The 15,686-nt window shown below is 39.5% G+C and overlaps 1 protein-coding gene across 3 annotated transcripts in view; it reads left to right on the top strand.

Moving 5' to 3' along the window:
• The first annotated feature begins 677 nt into the window (after positions 1-677).
• Positions 678-15,686, top strand: part of LOC136873888 (116 kDa U5 small nuclear ribonucleoprotein component) — a 398,344-nt gene continuing 383,335 nt past the window's right edge. The window contains exons 1-2 of one of the 3 annotated variants that reach the window (XM_067147208.2): positions 679-839; positions 1,668-1,704. The gene's annotated coding sequence lies outside the window, so the exon portion shown is untranslated. Of the gene's footprint in view, positions 840-1,667; positions 1,705-15,686 lie in introns of all 3 variants that reach the window. The other 2 variants (XM_068227586.1, XM_067147207.2) reach the window with 2 other exon arrangements.

The raw sequence follows: 15,686 nt of genomic DNA, 5'->3' as shown, positions 1-15,686 counted from the left end.
CTCAGGAGTTCTTTCATGTGCCAGCAATTCTACCAATACGAGGCTGACGTATCTGAGCACCTTCAAATATCATCGGACTAAACCAGTATCGAACCTGCCGATTTGGGCTCAGGAGTCCAGATAACTATGCTATCATTATTAGAATAGATGGCATATTCAGTAGAGTGGGTGAGAGACACCGTGAACGGATATTTTTATACTTTATTATGCGTATGTAGTTGTAGTATTATCTTTCGCAAGTCATCATCAAATTCAGATTATTTATTTTGCTCACTCATTAAGAATATTTATATCGTACCGGTCTATCGCAATCCCATAAAACCTCGACCACTTGTACATTATGCTCCATCCATCCATCCATCCATCCATCCATCCAACAGCGGGCGAGAGAGCGAACGTGTGACGTCATGCTGTCATCGAGTCTTCGCAAGTGAAAGGAGCCCGAGCCTGGACTCGAAAGAGTCGAGTACCGCGATTCCAGGCATCACTCGCGCACATCACTAGTAAACTGCATTGGTGTACTATTTTATTGAAATTGTGTGCGCGACTATTTTATTGAAATTGTGTGCGCGTGTAGAACTAGTACAAATATAATACAGTATTGTGTCTGGGTGAAATAACGAGCCCAAATCAACTTCACGAACAGAACAGAACAGAGAAGAAGAAGAAGTTGTTTTGAACAAATGTGCATGGAGACGTTCTTGGATGTATGTTTAGTAAACCTAGTATTGCGCCAGTTTAATTGTACTGCACTTGTTTGTGTATTCTCTCTTTTTATATCTTAGTGTCTATAATTATCTTTAATAGGATTATTTAGTACTTTTCATATTTCTGTTTCGGTAAGTAACTTACGCAGCTCCTCATAACCTATAAGCGTTTCTAATTTAATAACAAATGTTATCGAAGGGTTAAAAGCATTTTACATTTGATGTGTTTATAATTAAGAGATACACGGGCGAAATTGCTATTAGATTAGCCAACACATAAGTATCGGTAAAAATTGATACTTCTTTGCAAGATAAAATAACAATTAAGAAAAGGGCACAGTGTGCATTATGTTTGTTTAGCATAGTCACACAATGATTTTAATCTCTTTTTTTTTTTTTTTTTTTTTTTTTTTCTTGCAAAACTGCAAGTGGTATCTTTCACAACGCTGACCACACAGTTCACATACACACACATCACACGGTTTATGAAATCTCTTACTGATGCAGACTGCATGATGGGAACCATGACATGCAAACCTGGTGACCACGTCTCACTCCCTTTTCGTCATCGCGTCATTGATGTAAAATTCCCACCAAATATCAATTCCTTTTTATTTCTCGTCTTAATGTTTGCTGCAAGGCATCCGTTGAATGTAGAAGTGTTTTATTTCTGATCTCTTGTATTAGATAGTCTTCTTTTGTTAGTACGTATACAAGTCTTGATCGGGTGAATTTTGATACACCGAGTGTTCTCTTGAGGAATGATGCCTTCACTTTCTCTAGGGTTTCTAGGTCGCTTATTTTTAAATGGCCCCATATAAGTTCCATTCGGTATGTTAGAACTGGCATTATTTTCTCTTGAAATAGTTTCATTATGGTGTTCAAGGATAATTTTTCTGTATTTATTGATGTCTTTCATAGCTTTAATCGCTGCTGTTGCTTTTTCTTTAACATTTACAGAGACGGTGGGCCGGGTCGTTTGGAGGGTGATGCCCAGGTATATGAATTGATTTACAATTGCTAATTTGTTTCCCTCTAAGTATAATGGGTCTTTTGATGCAATCTTTCCTCCTTTCCAGATGTTATTTGAACTGTTTTCTTAGTGTTAATTGTGAATTTATTTTCTATAGCCCATTCCGAGTGTATGTTGAGTGAATCTTGCACCTCTTGCACGAATGGCCCTCCTGTAACGATGTCATCAGCATACATGTACATCATGACATTCTTATCCTCCTCATGGATGATTCTTTTCACATCAGAAGTTGCTATATTGAATAATATAGGACTCAAGGGGTCCCCCTGTAATACTCCTTTCCTTTGGGTTATGTCACTGGACGTAGTGATGCCATCGTCTATGATCGCTCTTGTGTCAGGTAGAATGTTTCTGATTGTTATGGCCAGGTAGTTTCCCTTTCCTGTTAAGCGCTCTAGTTTCGTGATAAGCACTTCTCTGTCCAGCAAGTTGAAAGCTTTATTAAAGTCTATGAATACTGCAAAAAATTTTCCTTTTTCCATCCTTAAGGTATCATCGACGTCATTCAACAGATTCAACAGTGTTGATCTACCCTTTTGAAAGCCAAATCCTTTTAGCGAACACTTTAAAGCCATAACTGACTCACACTTCTTATCATTCTCCATATTGAATTATAAGGCATAATTGGTTCTATGCCCTGCCTGTTGGTTTCAAAACACTGATTGAATCCTACTCATATAGGAGGGAGGAAAACTGATGTTGACTTCTTCCGGTAATTTAGTCCTATTTTTGTGAATTGTTTTATGAATGAAGCTAATATCAAAGTTTCACTTCGTCCTTGAAGAGATAAGAAGTTCACCGAGCTCGATAGCTGCAGTCGCTTAAGTGCGGCCAGTATCCAGTATTCGGGAGATAGTAGGTTCGAACCCCACTGTCGGCAGCCCTGAAAATGGTTTTCCGTGCTTTCCCATTTTCACACCAGGCAAATGCTGGGGCTGTACCTTAATTAAGGCCACGGCCGCTTCCTTCCCACTCCTAGCCCTTTCCTGTCCAATCGTCGCCGTAAGACTTATCTCTGTCAGTGCGACGTAAAATAACTAGCAAAAAAAAAAAAAAGAAAAAAAAATATAGAAGTTCAAAGAAATTTACCAGTTCTTTCTAGTCGTCTTTATTATCATCATCATAATCATAATTTTCCAAATCCTGTTTTCGGGGTGTTGTGTACAAGCGCTCGCCATCTCTTCTTGTCTGCATGCATAGATCTTCTGTTCCAGGCCATCTTCCCTTTTGAGACCTCTCTCGTCCATATCTGACTTCCTGTGCCTATCCAGTATTTCCTCGGCTTTCCCCTTGGTCTTTTTCCTTGGACAGTAAGTATTCTCATAATGTGCCCATACCACTGAAGTCGATGCTTCTTTATTACACTGGTAATAGGGACCTCAGTGCCAGTTGTCTTCCTGTTTATATCAATTCCTGATTTTGTCCTTTTGAGTAGTTCTAATCTTACGGTATACCGGGGGAGTTGGCCTTGTGGTTATAGGCGCGTAGCTGTGATCTTGCATCCAGGAGATAGTGAGTTTGAACTCCACTGTTGGCAGTACTGAAAATGGTTTTCTGTGGTTCCCAATTTTACACCAGGCAAATGCTGGAGCTGTACCTTAATTAAGGCCACAGCCACTTAATTTCCACTCCTAGGCCTTTCCTATCCCATCGTCGCCATAAGACGTATCTGTGTCGGTGCAATGTATAGCAACTTGTAAAAAAATTCTTACTAATCCTTTCTGTAAGAATAAGTATATAACATTTTAAATTAGGACAGCTTCTGTTCTGACAATGGATACAGTATCAAAGTTATTGGATTGATGGTTGGAGCAAATGGTACCATGCCAGACTTCTTTATAAAATTCTGGGAAGAGTTTCAGATGCCTGTGAGAAGTGTGTATAAAATTGACATTGGTGTGATTGGACGATTTGTGAACAAATTCCGATATCATTTATACTGACCTGCTAGTTTTCATGATATAGCCTAAACATACAGTACTTTTTTTTTTTTTTCCCCTTAAAAGATACTAGCGGATGTACCCGTGCTTCGCTACGCAATTCTACTTTGTATACAGAATTGTAGGTTAGGTAGTATACACGTTGTAAGACTATTAAATTGCATAGCTCTTAACGTTACCTTAGAAACGCAGCAGGGAAGTCACCAAACGTCTTTTCTTATGTGAAGACTGGGTTAGGGAATTTTTATTGTAATGGTAGGCCCTCTTGCCTACCATCAGTCACAATCAAGTTGGGAAGTTTTCATTATAATAGCAGACACTCGCTCTCCACATGTCTTTTTACATCCTCAGAAAGCCTGTCTCTAGTGGTTTTCCCAACTGAAGTCAACATGGATCAGTACAATGACACCAATAGGAATGTTGCGATTAAAAGCAATGCTAACATACGAAATACTCGATCAAATGAAAAACCACACATTTTCTCACTTTTAACGAACAGTACTATGCTGCCAATTTGACAGTCCAAAGTGCCAGAGCTGGAATGACCAGGCTGTTCTTCCTCATCTGTTAAAATTTTTGGGTGGCCAACTCTGTTCATATGATGCCCGAGAATTCAATTATTTAATGTGCTCTTGGTCACTCCGTACTTTTCAGCAGCTCTTCTTAAGCTTAATGAATTATCCTTAACTTCCTGAACTGCTTTCTCTAAATTTTCAGGCAGATAGTTGCGATAATTTCTTGTTCCAGGTAGTCTGAATCTTTTTCTTGCCATGTCCAAAGTTACCCTGTTTCTACCTGAAATTAAATAATGTTTAATTCCATTAATTCATGATCATAACCTCAAACTGGAAGTTTTGTCATTCAGTAACAACATATTCTTATGTGGTACTTAATACACCAGAAAGCATTTCAGTCCTTGTAATACCAAATGAAATATTCTCACCTTTGAATGGGCTTCGAAAAAAGCAATAAATTGGCAAAATTATATCACTACAATGTTAAGAGACAGTTATGAGTCCAACAGAAACTTCACATGTGTTTCAATACATTCTGTAGTGGTACATACCTGCATGCAAAAGGAAGCTACTACACAGTTCAAAACAAAGTCAAAAGAGAGGGAAATTCAAACATGTTTATCGGTGTCCAAAGTTGCACCCCTGTCCAAAGTTGCCCCATTTTACTAAATGGATGTAAACACTTCATAGTTATACATTACAAGTAATAATAATAACCAGAATCATAAAATAATAATATTTCGAGCTTGATACTTGTATTATTTACCCATGGGTGAGAGGATATTGTTTTCAAGTTATATCTGTTTATCGCACTTGCGTCAGGTTTTTGAAAAACCATTGCTCTGTCATTAGCATGGGCCTAAATGGCTACAGTCCATTGACCTACTTCCGGCACGTCACGCCCTCGATGTTAGAAATTCTCCCCTCAACCTGTTGTTTTATGCCGGAAACCTGGATTTCCACCCTCTCCTTGAGGTCCAAGATATCCCCTTCCAACTGGCTTACTCTACTATCGATCTGGTTACCCTGTCCCAGTTTTGACCTGATGTCCGATATCTGCTGCGTTAATCGATTGGTGATGTTGAATTTGCGATGAAATTTCGTCATTTACTGTTGAAATTTTCTATTCTAGTCCCTGTTCTAAGTTGTAAACCTGTGTGTACACTTGTGTTATCTGTCCGGTTAAAAATCCACTTTCTACCCCTGGCTTCTACAGCTGCCTTCCCGTTTTCTTCACATGTTCTTCTGGGTTTCCTATGTGGTCTTGCTCCTTGCATTCTGGCATTCAAAGCTTGTGTAGCCATTCTGGTGTCATCCATTCTTTGGATATGTCCAAACCATCGTAACTAGCTCTGTTCAGTTTTCTCGAGCAGAGGTGTCGCATGGTGGTCTGGTTCCTGATTCTATCCCTTCTCGTTTTCCCCTCTATTTTTTGGAGAAATCACATTTCTGGTACCTGAATTCTACTCCGGTGTTTGCTGGTTTATGTCCAAGTTTCGCAGCCATAGAGCAAGTTAGGGAGATATATCACTTTGTATACACGAAGTGGATTTAGTCACAGATGGGTTATTAAGGAAATTTCTTTTCAGAGCATTGAAGAGTCGCCCTGAGGCTTGGGATCGAGCTTTGATTTCACCACCCTTTCTATCATCTTGATGCACTGTAGCTTCTAAGATATTTAAAATTTGTGGTCTGCTCCAATACCATACCGTCCTTCAGTGCAATATGGTGTGATTTGGCTGTTGTGACATCCTTATTGTCTGAGTCTTTCTAGCATTGATTATCATGCCTCTCTCTTCCAGCTCTCCTTCCCACATTAACAAGTTCTTTGCAGAATTCTTTCTGAGTCTCCCAGTAGTAGTATGTTATCTTATCTGCAAAGGCACAATAGATGATATACACTTGCCTCAGAAACTTATAGCCAAGCTTGAATATCTGCACCTGCCCATTACATGATTTGATAACTTCATCCATTAGGATAATGGAGAGAAGTGGGCTGAGGATGCACCATTGTTTAAGTCCTACTGAAGTCTTGAACCCGAAGGAGCAGACATAATGTACATGCTTTGAATTGCTGTAATTAGTTGTTCATCAATACTTCTTTGCTTTAGTGCCTTTCTAATTTCATCCCGTGGAATGATGTCAAAGGCTTTCTCTAGGTCGATGAAGGCCAGGTGTGCCTCTTTTCCGTACCTCATCAGTTTTTCCCTGATCTGCCTGATGGTAAATATGAGGTATTTGGTGCTTCTTCCTGGTCAGAACCCACACTGCGCCTCATCCAACTGTGGTTCTATAACTTGCCTTGGCCTGTGTTCCAAAATCCTTGCATATATTTTCTCTGGCACACTCGAGCGATATCCCTCGATGGTTTTTGGAATGTCTGTTATCACCCTTCTTGAATATTGGCATAATGACACTGTACTCCCAGTCACTTGGTATCTTTGTTTTCCAGGCAAGATTGACAGTCTGATGGAACAAGTCTTTGTCACTTTTGCCCATAAACTTGAGCATCTCAGGTGCTATCTGATCATGGCCTGCAGCTTTGCCTGGTTTAATTTTCATCAACGCATGCTTTAGTTCCTCAGTAGGTAATTCTTCACAGGTCCAACCTTCCTCTTGGTTCTGCTGTTCTTCTCCAACCTGATCATTATCCCCGGTTTCCATATTCCCTCCTAGCACTTCTTGAAAGTATTCTTTCTACCGTTCCATGATGTCATTTTCACTTTGGAGGAGGTTACTGCTTTTGTCCTTTATGAACTTAAGGGGACACTGCTTCTCTTCGCTAAGATTTCAGCATCTTACAGAAAAGCTTTTGGTTGTTTTGAGGTTTCCGTCCATTGTTTCTCCAAACATTTTCCATGATTGCTGTTTGCATCTTTCACTGTGTTCTTCATTACAAGCCTTTGGTTTTTGTAGGCCTCGTAATCACTTGGGTGCTACCTCTTTACATCTTCCGTCCACCGTGGTGTCCTCTTCTGTTGTTGTCCGCTGGACTTCCCACCGACTTCGGCTGCGGCTTTGAGGATTACCACCTTGAAGAGGCGTCATGTCTCTTCCAGTTGGTCTTCTCCCGTAGGTGGCAGTTCCAGTAGGTCAGTCCTTTGTATGACTGCCTCTTGGTAGACTTGTTGGATGGCTTCTTCTTTCAGTTTATGGACCCTTATTCTTTCTTTAGGTTTTCTCCTGCTAGCGAGGTCTTGCGTCTTGATGTTAATATGTAGTCGCGTAACAACTAGATAGTGGTCACTAAAGTCTCATAACCTCTATACACTCTTGCATCCAAGATACATCTCCACTGACTCCTCTGTGTTAGGATGTAGTAGATTGTAGATTTCTCTTTGCAGCTGTTGAATAGTAGTACACTTCTTTGTGTGGGAACATAATATTTTTGATTACAAAATCATTTCCTACACACATATCCAAGAGTCTTCTCCCATTATCATTCTGGTGTGTCTTTCCTTATTTCCCCAGCAGGCCTTTCATTCCCTCTGTGTTGTTTCCAACCCTGCCTTTGAAGTCAACTAGGATGAAGACAGTTCCAGTGGTGTCGTCCACTGTCCTCTGCAATTTGTCGTAGAACCTGTCTTTCTCTTCTTAAATATCATCTTCATTAGGTGCATATGTGGCATTGAAAATGGTGTCTTCATAGGTGCTGCTGTTGAAGGTTAGTCACAGAGATCTTCGTTTCGTTGATGAATTTCCAGCACTTGACATAACGCCTGTATCTTTCGGGGTTAACTATAGCGACTCCTCCTTTTGTTATCTGTTCCTTGCCCACGCCTGATGGAACATTAAAAACCTTTCACCACTTCTTGGTTCCATTAGCTGCTTATACCTGTTGCCTTTTTTCTTGGTCTCTCTCACTGCCAGAATGTTCAGCCTCACTCTTAGCATTTCCGACACCGGGCGAGTTGGCTGTGTGGTTAGGAGCTTGCAGCTGTGAGCTCGCATCCAGGAGATAGTGGGTTTAAACCCCACTGTCGTCAGCCCTGAAGATGGTTTTCTGTGGTTTTCCATTTTCACACCAGGCAAATGCTGGTGCTGTAGCCTACCTTAATTAAGGCCACAGCCGCTTCCTTCTCATTCCTAGCCCTTTCCTGTCCCATCGTCGCCATAAGGCCTATCTGTGTCATTGTGATGTAAAGCAAATAGCGAAAAAATAGCATTTCCTATATCAGTTCAAACTTTTTACCTGCAAGTCCTCGTACATTCCATGTTGCCATATTCATAATTCTTTTTTTGTTACTTGGTCGTCAACAGTTTAATCATTCTAGTTTCCCCCCTCTAGTTTCTTTTAATAATTGTATCTTGGACACTTGGGTTATCAACCCTAGTTCCAAAGCCTTATTGGAGGGGCTGCCTTCCTCATAGCCCTCGGCCTGCTAGATTTTCTGCCAGGGTTTCTTCCCTTAGCCTTTGAGGTTTCTCATTCTCTCTGCCAGGCAGCAGTTTGCCTCAGTCTGGGACTGATTGTTCAGGTTTCCCCTTATTCGCAGCTAACCCCCACATTTGAGGGCCGTTTGCTATCTGCCACCTGCGACCCGCCCGGTGGCTGAGGCTCGCCCCAGGGTTACTATTACTGTTGTTGTTGTTGTTATTATCATTATTAGTATTAGTGTATTGGGGGTACACCTTCCCCAGCCAGTTAAACTGCGTGCCTTCTGTAAGGGCATCTGTGTAAACAAACTTCAACCAGTGTACAACAATATCCTTCAAATGTTAGATGTGTCTACCACCGGTTTAATTGCTCCCTCTAGCGGGATGAACTCAAATTATTTCATAAAAGAATGTTTATTTTTGGAGTTGGCAAACCTTAGGTTTTGAGGATTGTTTTGTTTATATATTCAAGTTGTCAACACTTCCTTCTTCAATTGTAATCAACCTATCAGAAACTTGTAAATATTTTCTCTAGTCAATTAAAATTGCGGGTGTGTACAGGAATCCGGCCTATCATTAAACAGTTCTGGAAGCTTCCCATTAAAAATACTATAAAAGCAGGGAGCTTTAGGGCTGTATTGTCTGTATTGCTCCCGTTATTGTGAGTGTGGCGTGTCCATAGGGAGGCAGGGGCGCGGCCTGCGTGAGGAAGGCCCAGGGACTCAAGGTAATGGCAGAATTATCATAGATAGATCCTGTTGATAGTGTGAGGGGAAGGTTTCAATCTCTTTTATTTAATGTGAATTTTTAAATTTGGTGGTTTAAATGTAGATTTTTCTGCAAGTGTGAGAAATCTGTTCTATTCCCTACTGGGAAATATGTAACGTAAGTGAATAAAGAGTGATTACCCTCTGCCTGTTCCCATTCAATTTGGCATGGGGTGACCAAAGTTTTCAAAACCCTTGCGTACATACATACATTATCATTATAGACTGTTATGCCTTTCAGCGTTCAGTCTGCAAGCCTCTGTGAATTTACTAAATGTCACCACAATCCTCTATTTGCAACTGGTGCTGTGGCCTCATTTAGTTCTATACCTCTTGTACCGAGAGGTACACCCCAACGCTGTGCATTTAAATCTAGCGCCTAAAAGAACTCCTCTACTGGTGAAACAGTGAAACTGAACCTGCACCAACTTATAAATGTACTCAGAAGATGTTACCACTAAAATATGATGTAATTTTGTTATTGTGAAGTTTCATGAACTGACTGTATTTCTACTTGTTTTGTTTGCCATTTATCAAGAAGTTTGGACATTCTCCATAGAGGTCACTACTAAAAACTATGATCTTGCACCCTGGTGCGAAGTGAAAGTACTTTTGATTTAAAGAAGTTTTGTATTCATAAGTTTTTTTTTACTAATTGATGTTGATTTATTTTTGCCTTGGCAATATTTATCTTTTCTTTCCGCCAGTTTTGAATCCAACCAATCAATAATTTCTGTAATTAATTTTCTACTAATCACAGTCTTCTTCGATTTTGAGGGTAACTTTTAAATTAACCAATAAAATTGAGAGGGTGTGGCTAGTTTAATCTTGAATGGTCTCGAACTTTCCCCGAGGGTTTATAAACTGCGGATTTTCACGTCCCTTGGCCAATTGATCATCATCTTACTGAGTGTGTGTGTCAAGCAGGAGGTGGGAGGCCTCTTCGTCAGCTGCTAAAACTTCTACCAGGTAATGGCCACATAACATCTTTCTTTCCTTCTTGCTAGCTGCACAGTTTAACCCGAGGGAAAGGTCCGCATAATCAATTATGTAACCTTCTTTTCTAAAAATGTAACTTTCTGCTGGCTAATGTAATAACTTCATAAAATCTTTAACTGTAAATCGGGGATAGAGAGTGATATACCCTCTTGAGCTCCCCTTCATCTTGGTTTGAGGTGACTACATTTTGTAACTGGTTTTCTTCCTTTCCGTAATGTTTTAATCTATTCTTATACGAGTCACCTCCATAGTTTGAGAATAGCCCCTGTTTCATCGGCCTAGTGCCCTTTAGGTTTTAAGTGTTCATATCTGAGGAGTGCAAGTATTCGCCTCCATTCATTTTGTGTTCGGGCCATTTATTTAGCCGTTATTCTTGTTCCATGAAGGCCCAGTAGGTTGGGTATTAAATACCTCTATATAATCATTTTCCTATTGTAAGTTGTGCCTTCAGAGGCCAGAATTAGTGTGTTGATGTTGCCTTGAGTAGGCTTGGGGAACTGAGAGCCGGTTAGCTCTTTTGCAAGGTTTTTGTAAGATTAATGCATGCCTCTTGAAGGCTAGATGATATAATTTTGGGAGCAAGTGCTCTTTGAATTCAGGGATTCCTGCTCTTGTGCCATTTGTGCTCTTTTGTAAATTTGACCTGGGAGCTCAAAAATTGTAAAACTAGGGGCTTGAAGCCCAAGAGTGTTAAAGTTCAGAATGTTGGATTTTTCTAAGTCGTGTTTCTAAATTGCTATTTTGTACCTGAAATAACATTGTTATTTCACTAAGTGAAAATTTGTTAAGTTTGTTGTTTTTCAAAAATATAACCTTCAGTTTACGTTTTAAATTCGATTCTTGATATTGTAGTTAGACCCATTCACCCCGGTTAAGATGTAGTCTATTATGGATCTGGTACCCGTAGCCTCCCATGTGTAGCGGTGAATAGCCTTATGCTTGGAAGAATGTATTTGTAACTGCTAAACCCATACTAGCATAGAAGTCCAGCATTAGCTTCCCATTAGCTTCCATACCTTTCCCACATTTACCTATCACCCTCTCCTATCCTTCAGTTCTATTTCCAACTCTCACATTGAAATCGCCCATTAGCACTATTCTATCCTTGCTGTTGACCCTGACCACGATGTCACTCAATGCTTCATAAAACTTGTCAACTTCATCCTCATCTGCACCCTCACATGGTGAATACATTGAGACAATTCTCGTCCTAATTCCTCCAACTGCCAAATCTACCCACATCATTCGCTCATTTACGTGCATTACAGAATCTATGTTGCGTGCAATGGTATTCCTGATAAACAGTCCTACCCCAGACTCTGCCCTTTCCTTTCTAATGCCCGTCAAGTACACTTTATATATTTATCATAAGTCTGTACAGAGTTCTCCTCCATTTTCACAGACACTATGCATAGGTGTACATAAATGCATGAATGAGGTTTTTTTTTAATGATTCCATGACCGAATAATATTGTCATGCATGCATGAATAAATGAATGAACACTTCCCTCCCAGTCACGGATAGCCACCAACTGAGGAGAGAGCATTCGGTTGGCAGGATAAATGCATGGATGGGATTATGCATGACTACTGCCCGGTCGTGTTATCCACCCCTGGTGAGAAAAAGGAGCCACCTTCCCAAGGATAACACGTCCGGCCCTTTCCCTTGAGGCCCAAACAGAAGACCCCACCTGATCTAATAGCTGTCAAACACTAATTTCTCACCATTCCCTAATTTCTGCGAGGCACACGTAAGCGGAAATCCCGCACCTCATGTGCCCCCTCCCTATTCTTCTTTCTCTGTTGCATTTAGATCACTCTACATATTCGATTGGGATAGGCCCGTCCTATCCCGTCCTACTTCGGTTATAGCCTTACATAAGTGTATGAATTAATTAATTAATTAATTAATTAATTGGCTATGATTCCCTATCTAAAATAGTGCCCTTTGCACAGGCGGATCACCATTCCACATGCAAGGGCCACGCCTACGATTATCTACATGAGTGTATGAATAAATGAATTAATTAATTAATTACCAATTCCCTAACTGTATTGAGAAAACACGTATGGATGGATTTATGAATGGGTATATGGATATTCATGCATGCATGTTAGGAAAAAATACTCATCCCTCCCAGTACGGATAACCAGTAACTGGGGAGAGAGAGCCCTTGTTATGAATTAAATAAATGATTGAATGAATAATATGTGGAATGAGTAGTGAATGAATGAGTGAATGTTATCAACCTACAGCCACGGATCGCCAGCAGCTGAGGATGAAACATTATATCCATTGGGCCCTGTCTCATTACAAACAGTTTGACAGTTAATTACGTTATGGCTTACTAACATATCGACTTTACAGTGCTACATATACTAATATTCCTTTTACTACATAGCCCTATTGGCAATTTCTTAACTAATCGGTTCGCAGCACAATCATCCATCCATAATATGACCTACCCTCATTGTAGGCTCTTTCAACACTCTTCTACATGAATTTCTAATTACAATTAACAGTTTACTGAGATTACCAGGTTTATACCATTCTTTGCTTATCATCTGAATAATCCTATAGCCATTCTCATCCTCATTTATCATATATTGTTCCTTGTTATTCAAAAATTTCCTTCTCACCGCTATGGTTTCTTTACATGATTTCAACATGTGAAATTCTTCTCTGTTTTTACCACAGAGAAGGCACCTTGTTGCATCTTTCACTTTAATCCATCCCCTATTCTTGTAAATTCCCATTAACCACCATATCAAACCCCTGATTTCTCTTCTATTTACACTCACAATATTTATGTTCATATCCTGCCTTATCCTAATAAACTCTGAGAGGGTCGCTTTGCTTCTACACTCGGATACCAACCACTGTCTTTGAATATCTCTGAGTCGTCTAATGATTAGTTTATTCGTTGATCTTTCCAACCTCTTCCAATAACTTCCATATCCCAACCTATCTAATATACTTCTGATTTTCGTTAACCAATACTCTCCCTGGATATTACCTCTCTGATGTTGATATGCGATCTGCAGAAGCTCGCCACCCTCTCTTCCTTTCAATCTCAACAGATATTTCAGAACTCTCTTAAGAACATCTACTTGGATATTTTCTTCACATATTAATCTTACTCCACAATTTGCTGTACAATTTGGTAACCCCATTACAATTTTACAGAACTTACTTATAACCTGATTCAGCATCTCACACTCTTTCTCTACACCCCATAGCTCAGCTCCATAAAGCATTCGATTTTTAACTACGGCTTGCAGGACATTTCTCTGAATCTTATAGTCTATATTTGGGAATTTATTTTCAAGAATTCTAATTACTGATAATGCTGCAAGACCTTTCCATTTGGCTTGTTTTATTTGATGGATCCACTTCCCGTTGTTTGCTATATATATTCCCAGGTACTCTAATCTATTTGTGACCTCCACTTGACAACCATCAATCGTCCATTGTTCATTCTTCGCTCGTTTACAGCCTTTCTTACAGATCAGAACTTTCGTCTTGGAAATGTTAATTTTTAATGACCACGTTTTAGCAAACTCTGTGACAGCATTAATGCTCTTTTGCATGCCTCCGGCCGTTAACGTCACCAGCAGGACATCGTCCGCGAAAATTAGGCCTGGTATTTCTTGATTTACTAAAACTGGACTCATCCAGTTATCACCTCCATGTCCGTTTAATATATCGTTTATAAATAACAGAAATAAAATAAGAGATAGCTTACATCCTTGTTTCAAACCCAATAAAGAATCTATTTGACCACATGCTACCCCATCACCTACCCTTATACTGCATTGCACCCTTCGGTAAACTGCCTCCAATGCTTGTACCATCTTACTAGATACCCCTAATAGGCGTAATTTTGCGAACAATGCACCCCTGCTGACTGTGTCAAAGGCCTTTTCAAAATCTATAGCCGATATATATAATTTTCCTGCTTTCGGTTTTATATACTTATCTATTATTGTTTTTACAATCATGATGTTATCTATTGTTCTTCTGCGTTTTCTGAAACCACTTTGATATTTCGAGAGGATGGAGAATTCTTCCGCCCATTTCATCAGTCTATTTGCCAGAATTCCTGTATATAATTTACTTAGGGAGTCCAATAGTGTTATACCTCTGTAGCTGTTTGGATTACTTCTCTCCCCACGCTTCTTGTAAATTGGACATATTATACCTGTCTGCCATGCCTTAGGAAACTCCAAAGAATCAAATATCCTATTGAACAATTTTACTAATATTTCCAGCATTTGTTGACTTTTTACTGCTTCTTTCCAAAATTCATTAGTTATACCACTGAAGCCCCCCGCTTTCCTACATTTGACCTTTCTAATCATTTCTAAAACCTCACATTCTGTTATTTCTTCATCTAAGCAGGGGATACAAATCTCTAAGCCCCTCGAGATATCCATGTTCTATTATTTATCCAAGTATCCTGTCCTCCTAGCAATTTATTAAAATAATCAATCCAGACTCCATTCTCAATTTTAACATTGGCATATCCTCTCTCACCTCTACTTATTTTATTAATTCTATTCCATACCTTATCACTTTGATTATTCTTACAGTCTATGTTTATTAATTTTGGCTCCTCCTGTTGCCATATCCTCTTTTGCTCTACTAACAATACTTTATATTCTTTTCTTAGTTTACAATAGTGTGCCCGAACCTTAGGCTCCCCCTCTTTTCTATATGCCTTTAGGGCTCTAATCACCTCCATTTTCTTTGTTTTACAGACATCATTGTACCATCCTTTCCTTTTATCTTTATTATTATTATTATTCTGTTCCCTTTTCACATGAGCTATAGTTTTAAAGGGTTTCTCTACCAGTTCTACCGCTAAGTCCACCTTACTACTCAGTAACGCAACCTCTATTCCACTCTTAATTATCTGGAATTCTTCTCCCTTTAAATATGACTCTACTCTTTTTGGGGTATTCTTGCACCACTTGTATTTATTAATTATCCTAATATTATCTTTTTCTGTTACAGTGTTACGTTCCTCCTGTTCTTTCTCATACACTTCTAGGGTAACAGATACCGGGGAATGATGTGATTCGGCCCATTCTAATATCTCTATTTCCTTTACCATCTCTAAAATATCTCCCGTACACACAACCAAATCAATTACACTACCTCCCTGCGCTGTAATATATGTTAGCTTTCCCGTTTCATCTCCCCGCCACCATCCATTTAGAATATATAAATTCTCTGCGGTACATAGTTCTAGTAGTTTATCCCCATATACATTACGTTCCTTATCCCGACTGTTTCTGCTACCTCTCATTGGCTCTATTCCTTCTTTACTATATGCGGGAATTGA

This window comes from Anabrus simplex, chromosome 5, assembly GCF_040414725.1.
Source record: "Anabrus simplex isolate iqAnaSimp1 chromosome 5, ASM4041472v1, whole genome shotgun sequence".
NCBI classification, from domain to species: Eukaryota; Metazoa; Arthropoda; class Insecta; order Orthoptera; family Tettigoniidae; genus Anabrus; species Anabrus simplex.
Note: the sequence above shows the minus strand (reverse complement) of the source record. Positions and strands in the feature narration are given on the sequence as shown.